Source organism: Prionailurus bengalensis, chromosome X (genome assembly GCF_016509475.1).
Source record: "Prionailurus bengalensis isolate Pbe53 chromosome X, Fcat_Pben_1.1_paternal_pri, whole genome shotgun sequence".
Taxonomy (NCBI): Eukaryota; Metazoa; Chordata; class Mammalia; order Carnivora; family Felidae; genus Prionailurus; species Prionailurus bengalensis.
Window position 1 is genome coordinate 32,995,322 of NC_057361.1, and position 12,043 is coordinate 33,007,364.

Consider the following 12,043-nt stretch of genomic DNA (forward strand, 5'->3'; position numbering starts at 1 on the left):
ATTAGACAACCACTGTAATATAACATCTATCAATGTCCGATTTCATACCTCCTCACACACAATTTACAGAATCTCCTCCACTAACAGACTGATTAGGGTTTAAAATGCTCTTTTTAGTCCAGTTCCTAACTCCTAAGCAAACTGCACTGACCACTAACATACACTGTCCACAAAAACTGAAGAGAGAGCCAAAGAATGTTAATACCTCTGATTCTGTGTTTATGTCACTTCCAACATCACCGTATTTCTTGCTACATTTTCAATAATAAGTCCCTTTGCATTTGTGGTTAATGATTTGAATATATTCATAAATCCTATTTAAAAACAAACATTGCACTATATGCTAATTTGGATGTAAATTTTAAAAAATAAAAAATAAAACAAGTTGTAAAAAAAATAAGTCAAAACAAGCATACAGTGATGTCAATGAAATAGCATGGAGTAGGGAATTCCAAAAGCATGTTCTTCCACAAAAGCAGCAAATAGGGGCACCTAGGTGGCTTAGTTGGTTGAGAGTGCAACTCTTGATTTCGGCTCAGGTCATGAGCTCACATTTTGTGAGTTTGAGCCCTGTATCAGGCTCTGTGCTAACAGTGCAAAACTTGCTTGGGATTTGCCCTCTCTGCCTCTCTCTCTCAAAATAAATAAACAATTTTTTTTAATGCATCAAATAAACTGACAAAAATTCTGGGCATCAACTTCATCAGAACTCTAGAAACTAAATATAATTTATAGCAACCAGGAAAGGAAAAAACCTTTAATCGTTTGGCCTTCCCCTGCTTCCTTTCTCAGTGGCATCTTGGAAGACAATAGCCCACATTCTAAGTATAGGTTCCTAGTACCAGAGGAAGTAAAATGGACCTTATTCTCAAAAGAACTGAGGTTGATTGTTCAGCCCTGTATCTTGGCTTCCTGAAGTACCAGCTCAAAGGCTTGCCTTTATTTTGCCTAACCTAGAACTCTCCCAAATTGGAAGCAACCACCTGGGGGATATTTTTCAAAAACACTTAAAGGTAAATGCATTAGGTGCTACCACCTGGACAAGGGATAACACTTGGGGAAAATAACAGAAAACTGAAAACCTTGGGAAGAAAGGCTGGGGAATAAAGAGAATAAGCACTTTTAAAAACTTCCACATAGGAATCTAGATGGCTAAATGCATATAAAGAGCTCAGTGGATTCTCTAAAAAAAAAATCTGAGAGGCTCTAAACTCTCAACTTTGACCTCAGATTCTCCATAAGCAGAAAGTGAAAGTTAGGGTAGAGTTATATGTCATCTGGCCAAAAGTTGAAGGTTTCCCCCAACACACAAAGAGAGCCCATGTGCTAAAAACAGGATACTTTTGGGGAGAGAGTTTAACTCTCAGATCACTAGCTGACCACTATAATAACAGAAACAAGACTACAGTAACACATGTGACAAGGGATACAGACTTTACAAAATGAGTTAAAAAACATCACTAAAGCAACGAACAACGAGAACAAACGGCAAAACAAACCCTGAAGACAGAGGAAAATCAGATTTCCAGAGTTGCCCTTCTATAATACTAATTCATTAGTCCCATTACTGCTGAGAATACTACCCAGCCCTGAACATCTAGGAAGCCTGACCAGAGAACCTAGGAAACCACAGGGCCCATCCTACAGCCTTGCTTAGGAAGGAAACCAAGACAGTCCAACTATTCTAAGCCCATGGCATCCATTCCTACATGCCAACCTCAGAGCTTGGGCAGTGGCATCACCCAAAAACAGAACCCAATAGCAAGCCTCACCTACCCAAGGATGTTACCAGCAGACATGGGTTTCTGGACATGTCCAGAAACCCAAACTAAGCTGACTAGTAAAGAATGATCTCTGTCAAACTGAACCTGTCAAGTCTGGAAAAGGAGAACATTTACTCAAATGCACAGACACCAACTTAAGGAATCAAGGATAAAAGTAAGGTAAATGGGACACCTCCAAAAGAAATTAATAAATCCCCAACAAATGACTAAAGAAACGAAGATCTATGAACTGTCAAAGAATTCAGAATAATCTTTTTAAAGTTTAGTGAACTAAAAGTACACATAGACAATTCAGTGAAATAAAACAATGCATGATAACAGATGTTCAAAGAAATAGGAACTATCAAAAACAAACCCTACATCTAAAAAATATAATAAGTGAAACTGATTATTCAATAAAGAGCTTCAAAAGCAGGCTCAACCAAGAAGAGCAAATGACCTAGAAGACTTGAAATTATCAACTTATTAGAAGAAAATTAAAGAATGAAGAAAGTCTAGGGGACTTATGGAACACAATCAAAAGAAACAGTATCTGTATTATGGGGATTCAAGAAAAACAAAAGAAAGGAATAGACAAGATATTTAAAGCAATAGTGGTTACAATCTTCCCAAACCTGGAGACAGAAATGGACATCCAGATCCATGAAGCCCAAAATATCCTTGAATAGGTTCAACATGAATGGGGCCACACCAAGACAGATTATAATTAAATTGTCAAAAGTCAAAGAATTTCTAAAGCAGCCAAAGAGAGAAGTCACATACAAGGGAATCCTGTATAAGACAATGGGTGAATTTCTCAAAAGAAACATTTTGGGCCATGGAAAATGAGATGAGATATTCAAAATATGTGAAGAAAAAAACCTTTCAACCAAGTTATCCCAGCAAGGTTATCCTTCAGAAATGGAGAGAGAGAGACTTTCTCAAACAAAAGCTGAGAGAGTTAATCAACATTAGATCTGCCTTACAAGAAATGCTAAAGAAAATTGTTTGAGTAGAAATAAAAGGATGGTAATAAACATCATAAAAACATAAGAAGGTAGTGTAAAGCTTACTGCTTACGATAAATATACAACCAATGGCACTTAAAACTCTAGTATAGGTCCAAGATGGCAACATAGGGAGACCCTGAACTCACCTCCTCCACAGAAAACACCAAATTCTACCCATTAACAGAATAATTCCTCCTGAAGAAAAACTGAGGACTGAACAGCTTCTAAACAACCAAAGAAAGAGAGAACAGCAAGAGAGATGGAGACACAGTAACAAAGGGAACCCCACCCCCAACACTGCAAATAGCAATGGGGATAGTACTGAAGGACTAGGAACAATTTCCTATGTCCTTGGGCATAGAAAAAAAGCTAAAGTATAGAAGAGCAACTAGCATATAAAAGGGACAACACCAGAAATCCGCAAAGAGGCAGAAGAACTGTAGGAACACTAGGTCAAAGGGACTGGAGAACAATAGGTTTACATTCCTACTCCACCTTAAAAGCATGGACTGAAGCAGGGTCTTGACGCCATAACAAGTGGATCCAGTCATCACAGTAAGCTTGCAACCTCCGCACACTCAGTGTCTGCAAGCCCACACCCACCACTTGTGGTGCTGGAGCACAGAAAATAAGCCATATTTTAAACGTGTCTTGTTTTATTTTTGTTCTATTTGGGTTCCTTTTCCCTCTTTTTTTTCCTTATATTTTTGTCTTTATTATTTTGTCTTTTTTTTAACATGTTTTTTTCTCTGATGTTGTTGTACTTATTATTTTCTTCTTTCTATAAAAAGGCATGATCTAAAAGAGTAATAACTAGCATATACAGCCACAGCTCCAGCCAGCCAGCAAAAGCCACTAAGCATATACAGTCTACATAGGGAAAACCATACACAAGACCACCCCTCCAAATTTAGAAGTAGCTGTGCCATCTCATCCATAGAAACAAAGTCAAGGAAAATGGGGAGACAGAGGAATATATTCAAAAAGGAAAAAAAAAAAGGAAAAATCTTAGGAAAAAACTAAATGAAACAGAGATAAGCAGTATGCCTGATAAAGAGTTTAAAGTAATAAAGATACTCACCAAGCTGGAGAGGAGTTCAAGAACTCAGTGAGGCCTTTAATAAAGAGGAAGTAAATATTAGAATGAACCAGAGTTGAAGAATACAATAACTGAAATAAAAAACATACTAGAAGGAATTAACAGTTGATTAGAGGATGCAGAAGAATGTATCCATGATCTGGAAGACAGGGTAATAGAAAGCACAGAAGCTGAACAGCTAAAAGAGGAAAGAACTTTTTTTTTTTTAATGAGGATAGATTAAGAGGTCTCTTGGACAACATCAAGTGAACACTCACATTATAGGAGTTGCAGAAGAAAAAAAGAAAAAGGTGTAGAAAACTTATTTAAAGAAATAATAACTAAAAATCTCCCTACCCTGAGTAAGGAAATAGAATCACAGAGTTCCAAACAAGATGAACCCAAGTAGGCCCACACCATGGCACATAATAAAATGTCAAAGATTAAAAAGAGAGGATCTTAAAAACTGTAGGAGAGAAACAAAAAGCTACCTACAAGGGAAAACCTGTAAGGCCAACAGATGATATTTTAGGAGAAACTTTGCAGGCCAGAAGGGAATGGCAGAATATATTCAAAGTGCTGAAAGGAAAAAAAAAATCCATGACCAACAATACTCTACCCGGCAATGTTATCATTCATATTTGAAGGAGACATAGAGAGTTGTGAGGCAAACAAAAGATAAATAAGTTTCTCATCACTAAAAAAGCCTTACAAGAAATGCCAAAGACACTCTTTATGTGGAAAAGAAATGGCCACATTAGATATAAGAAAATTCTGAATACAAATACATAAAATATGACAGAATTTAATAAAACATGGAGCAGAAAGAAAGGAAGAGAAGGCAAAGAAGAAAAAGAAGTATGTTTTCTTCTTTCTCTGTTTTTTTGTTGTTTTGTTTTTTGGGATTTTTTTTTAGAGTGTGTTTGAACTTAAATGACCACCAAATAAATACAAACAGCTACTTACTTAGAATATATATGAATCTCATGATAACCACAAACCCAAAACCTACGAAAGATAAACAAAAAACAGAGAGAAAGAAAACAAATCATAACACTATAGAAATTCACTGATTACAAAGAAAGAGCATGAAAAGAAGAAAGGGAGAACTAAAAAAACAAAAAACGAAAACAAGAAAACAAAATTTGAAAAGGCAATAAGTACCTACTTATCGATAATTACTTTAAATGTAAATGGCTTAAATGCTCCAATCAAAAGACACAAAGTGGCAGAATGGGTAAAAAAAGAAACAACAAGACCTATCTGTATTCTGCCTAAAAGAGCATACCTAAAGACACATACAGACTGAAAGTAAAGGGACAGAAAAACATTTATCATACAAATGGAAGTGAGAAAAAAAAAAGCTGGGTAGCAATACTTATGTAAGACAGAATAAACTTTAAAACAGATGGTAATAAGAGACAAAGGGGGGGATTACATAATGATAAAGGAATCAATCCAATAACAGGATATAACAATTGTAAATATCTATGCACTCAACACCGGAACACCTAAATACATAAAGCAAATATTAGTTGATATAAAGAGAGAAATTGATGGTAATAATAGTAGGGGCCTTTAACACTCCACTTATATCAATGGATGTAAGAACACATTGGACCAGATGGACATGAAGAGATAAAGAACTTTCCTTCCAAAAACAACAGAATGCACATGGAACATTCTCCACAACAGATCATATATTAGGCCATAAAGCAAGCCTCAATAAATGTAGGAATACCGAAATCACACCATATATCTTTGCTGATCACAATGGTGTGAAACTAGAAATAAATTGGAAGAAAAAAACTTTAAAAATCTCAAATATGTGGAGGCAAACATGATACTAAACAACTAGTGAGTCAACAAAGCAATCAAAGGAAAAATAAAAAATACATGGAGACAAATGAAAATTAATAGTCCAAAATCTTTGGAACACAGTGAAAGCAGTTATAAGAATGCAGTATATAGCGAAAAAAAAAAAAAAAAACAAACAAAGCCCAAGGTGGGTAGAAGGAAAGAAATAATAAAGATCAGAGCAGTAATAAATAACAGCCTAAAACAACAATATAAAAAAAAAAATCAATGAAACCAAGAGCTGGTTCTTGGAAAAGGAAAACAGAATTGACACTCCTGACCAGACTCATCAAGAGAAAAAGATAAAGAACCCAAATAAATAAAAAATAAATAAAATAAGAAATGAGAGGAAAAATAACAACTGACACCACAGAAATTTATAAGAGAATACTGCAAAATATTATAGGCCAACAAACTGGACAATCTAAAAGAAATGGATAAGTTCCTAGAAACATACAATATTCCAAACCTGAACCAGGAAGAAATAGAAAATCTCACAAACTGATTACAAGTAACAACATTGAATTGGTAATCAAAAACTACCAAAAATAAAAGCCCAGGACAAGATGGATTCACAGGTGAATTTTAAAAGACACTTAAATAAGAGTTAAAATCAATTCTCTTCAAACTATTCCAAAAAGTAGAAGTATCAGGAAATCTTCCAAATTCTTTTTATGATGCCAGCATTATCCTGATACCAAAACCAAAGACACCACACACACACACACACACACACACACACACACACACACAGCAAGCAAAGAAAAAGGAAAAGAAAAAAGAAAACTACAGGCCAATATCTCTGATGAACATAAACTGAAGAATCTTCAACAACATAGTGGCAAACCACATTCAACAATACATTTAAAAAGACTCCTCACCATGATCAGCTGGGGTTTATTCTAGGGATGCAAGGATGGTTCAACATTCAGAAATCAATGTCATATACCACATCAACAAAACAAAGGATAAAACCACATGATCATCTCAACAGATGCAGGAAAAGCAGTTGACAAAGTAATAGCATCCATTCATGATAAAAATTCTCAAAAAAGTGGGTTTAGAGGAAACATACCTCAACATAATAAAGGCCATATATGAAAAACCCACACCTAATATAATACTCGATAGTGAAAAACAGGTAATTTTCCCTTTAAGGTCATGAATAGTATCCAGTCTTGCCATTGTTACTCTATATATTAGTGGAAGTCCTAGCCACAGCAATCAGATGAGAAAAGTAAGAGCATCTATATAGGTAAAGAAAAAGTTAACTGTCACTCTTCACAGACATAATAATATACATAGAAATCCTAAAGACTCCACCAGAAACTAGTAGAAGTAATGAATTTGGTAAAGTGGTAGGATACAAAACTAATACACACAAATCAGTACCATTTCTATATACTAGTAATAAATAACATAAAGAGAAATTTTAAAAACAACACAATCTACAGATGCACCAAAAAGAATACCTAGGAACAAACAACCAAAAAGGTGAAAGACTTGTATTCCAAAAACTATAAAATGCTGATGAGAGAAATTGAAAATGACTCAAACAAAGGGAAAGAAATCCCATGCTCATGGATCCGACAAATTAATACTGTTAAAATGTCCATATTATCCAAAGCAATCTACAAATTCAATGCAATCCCTGTCAAAATACAACAGCATTTTTAACTAAACTAGAATAATACTAAAATTTGTATGAAGCTACAAAAGACCCCAAATAGCCAAAGCAATCTGAAAAAGAAGAACAAAGCTCTTGGTATTACAATCCCAGATTCCATACTTCAAGTTATATTACAAAGCTGTACTAATCACAACAGTATGGTACTGGCACAAAAACAGACACATAGATCAATGGAACAGTAATAGAGACCTCAGAAATAAACCCACAATTATATGGCCAATTGATCTATGACAAAGAAGGCAAAAATATGCAAAGGGAAAAGACAGTCTTTTCAACAAATACTGCTGGGAAACTGGACAGGTACATGTAAAAGAATGACACTGGACCACTTTTTAACACCATACACAAAAATAAACTCAAAATGGATTAAAGACATAAATGTGAGACATGAAACCATAAAAATCCTAGAACAGAACACAGGCAGTAATTTGACATCAGCCTTAGCAACATTCTTCTACATATGTCTCCTAAGGCAAGGGAAACAAATGCAAAAATAAAGCATTAGGATTACGGCAAAATAAAAAGCTTCTGCAAAGCAAAGGAAACCAAATCAACATAACAAAAAGGCAACCTAACCTACTAAGTGGGAGAAGATATTTGCCAGCAATATATCTGATAATGGGTCAATATCCAAATATATAAAGAATTTATAGGGGCACCTGGGTGGCTCAGCCGGTTAAGCGTCTGACTTTGCCTCAGGTCATGATCTCATGGTTCGTGGGTTCAAGCCCCGAGTTGGACTCTGTGCTGACAGCTCAGAGCATGGAGCCTGCTTCAGATTCTGTGTCTCCCCCTCTCTCTGCCCCTACCCGCTCATGCTCTGTCTCTCTCTCTCAAAAATAAATTTAAAAAATTAATAAAAAAGAATTTAGACAACTCAACACCAAGAAAACAAGCAATCCAATTAAAAAAATGAATAGATCTGAACAGACATTTTTCTAAAGAAGATATACACATAACTAAGAGACACATGAAAAGATGCTCAACATCACTAATTAGGGAAATGCAAATCAAAATCACAATGAAGTATCATGTTACATGAGTTAGAATGGCTAAAATCAAAATGACAAGAAATAAGTGTTGACTAGGATGTGGAGTAAGGGAATCTTTGTGCACTGTTGGTGGAAATGCAAACTGGTATAGCAACTGTGGAAAACAGCATGGAGGTTCCTCAAAAAATTTAAAAGATACAACATGATCCAGTAATTCCACTGTTGGTTATTTACCCCCCAAAAACTAAAACAGTAATTCGAAGAGATATGTGCAACCCTATGTTTATTGCAGCATTATTTACAATAGCCAAATTATGGAAGCAACGTAAGTGTCCCCCAATAGATGAATCATCAAATAAAACATGGTGTGTGTGTATGTGTATATATATATATACACATACACACACACATATATATATATATATACACATACACACACACACACCATGTTTTATATATATATATATATACATACATACACACACACACACACAGTGGAATATTATGTAGCCATAAAAAGGATGAGATTATATCATCTGAGACAACATGGGTGGACCTAGAAGGTATTACACTAAGTGAAATTAGACTGAAAAAGACAAATGCTATATAATTCTACTCATGAGTAGAATTAAAAAAATGAATAAATAATCAAAAAGCAGAATCAGACCTATAAATACAGAAAACAAACTGATGGTTGCCAGGGAAGGGGGTGAGGTTTGCACAAAATGGGTGAAGGGGAGAGGGAGATATGTGCTTCCAATTATGAAATGAACAATTCATGAGAATAAAGGGCACAGCATAAAGAATACAATAAATATTTTAGTAGTGCTGTAATGGGACAGATCATTGTGGTGAACATAGTATTATGTATGTATTTGTTAAATCAATAAATTATACACCTGAAATTAATATAACATTGTGTGTCAACTATACAATAGAGAAATGAATAAATGAATGTTGTAGTGCCTATCCTTAAAGAGCTTATAGTCCTGCCCCCTTCACAATTTGAATAGGTTTATGAAGGTAGTAAGACCATCTATAACAACAAACTCTAGCTTGAAAGTTAAAAAGCAAATATAATAAAAATAACTACCATAATCTGCTACTAGTTACTCCATATAAAAATTATGCATACTAGGGGCGCCTGGGTGGTGCAGTCGGTTAAGCGTCCGACTTCAGCCAGGTCACGATCTCGCGGTCCGGGAGTTCGAGCCCCACGTCAGGCTCTGGGCTGATGGCTCGGAGCCTGGAGCCAGTTTCCGATTCTGTGTCTCCCTCTCTCTCTGCCCCTCCCCCGTTCATGCTCTGTCTCTCTCTGTCCCAAAAATAAATAAACGTTGGAAAAAAAAATTAAAAAAAAAATTATGCATACTATAATATCAGTAACCTAAAATGTGAGGGTAAGGAGAAATAAAAATGTAAGTAAGTATTCAATTGAAGTTATCAGTATAAAATAGAGTGTTATAATTTTAAGATACTTTGTTTAAGCCTCATGGTAACCACTAAGAAAAATCTATAGAGGTACACAGAAAAACATTATAAAAAAAAGTCAAAGCATACTGATACCTAAAGAAATCAAACACACACAAAAAAAGGCAGCAGAGTAAGAAACAAGGAATAATTGATCTACCAAAGAGAAGCAATTAATAATAAGGCAAAAGTAAGTCCCTACAATAAAAAAATTAAACAAAAATGGTTTAAATTTCCATATTACTCAGCCATAAAAAGAATGAAATCTTGTCATTTGTAATGACATGGATGGAGGTAAAGAGTATGCTAAACAAAGTAAGTCAGAGAAAGACAGATACCATATGATTTCATTCATATGTGGAATTTAAGAAAAAAAAAACAGATGGACATAGTGGGGGAAAAGAGAGAGACAAACCAGAAAACAGCCTCCTATCTATACAGAATAAACTGAGGGTTGCTAGAGGGGAGGGGGGGGGTATGGGTGAAATAGGTGATGGGCATTAAGGAGGGCACTTGTGATGAGCACTGGGTGTTGTATGTAAGTGATGAATCACTAAGTTCTACACCTGAAACTAATATTACACTGTATGTTAACTAACTGGAATTTAAATAAAAACTTAGAAAAAAAGAATATTTCCTAGGGATGTCCTGAGAAAAAGGAACACTTTTGCATTGCTGGTGGGAATGCAAACTGGTGTACCCACTCTGGAAAACAACATGGAGGTTGCTCAAAAAATTAAAAATAAAACTACCCTATGACCCAGCAATTGCACAACTAGGTATTTATCCAAAGGATACAGGAGTGCTGATTTGTAGGGGCATATGTACCCCAATGTTTATAGTAGTGCTTTCAACAATAGCCAAATTATGGAAAGAGCCCAAATGTCCATCAACTGATAAATGGATAAAGAAGATGTGGTATGTACACAGCCAACACATATACACACACACATACACACACCATGGACTACTACTCAGCAATGAAAAAGAATGAAATCTTGCCATTTGTAACAATGTGGATGGAACTGGAGGATATTATGCTAATCAAAATAAGTAAGAGAAAGACAGATATCACATGATTTCACTCATATGTGGAATGTGAGAAACTTAACAGATGATTATAGGGGAAGGGAAGGAAAAATAAGATAAAAACAGAGAGGGAGCAAACCATTAGAAACTCTTAAATACAGAGAACAAACTGAGGGTTGATGGGAGTGGGAGGTTTTGCAAGTGGGTGATGGGCATTGCAGAGGGAACCTGTTGGGATGAGCACTGGGTGTTAAATGTAAGAGGATGAATAACTGGATTCTACTCCTAAAGCCAAGGTTACACTGTATGTTAACTAACTTGAGAATAAATTTTTAAAAAAGAAAAAAAAGAGACATCATGTAAATGGATGTCAAAAGAAAACCAGACTAGCAATACTTACATATTACAAAATAGACTTTAAACAAAGAGTGTAACAAGAGACAAAAAAAGACATTATATAATAATAAAGGGGACAATCCAACAAGAAGATATAAACAAATTGTTAATATTCATGCACCCAACATGGAAGCACCCAAATACATAAAAGAGTTAATAATAAACACGAAGTAACTAATTGACAATAATACAGTAATAGTAGGGGACTTTAACATCCCACTTACATCAACTGACAGACCATCCAAACAGAAAATAAACAAGGAAACAGTGGCTTGGAATGATACACTGGACCAGATGGATTAACAAATATGTTTAGAACATTCCATCCTAAAAGAACAGAATACACATTCTTTTCAAGTGCATGCAGAAAATTCTCCAGAACAGACCACAATTAGATCACAAAACAAGTCTAAACAAATTCAAAAAGACCAAAGTCCTACCATGCACCCTTTCTGATCACGGTGCTATGAAACTAGAAATCAACCACAAGACAAAATCTGGAAAGATCACAAATACATGGAGATTAAATAACATGCTACTAAAGAATGAATGGGTCACCCAAGAAATCAAAGAAGAAATAAAAAAAATACATAAAAACAAATGAAAATAAAAATACAATGGTCTAAAATCTTTGGGATGCAGCAAAGGTGGGTCTAAAAGGGAAGTTCATAGGCATACAGGCCTACCTCAAGAAGTAAGAAAAATCTCAAAGAAACAACCTAACCTTATACTTAAAGGAGGTAGGAAAAAAAAACCCA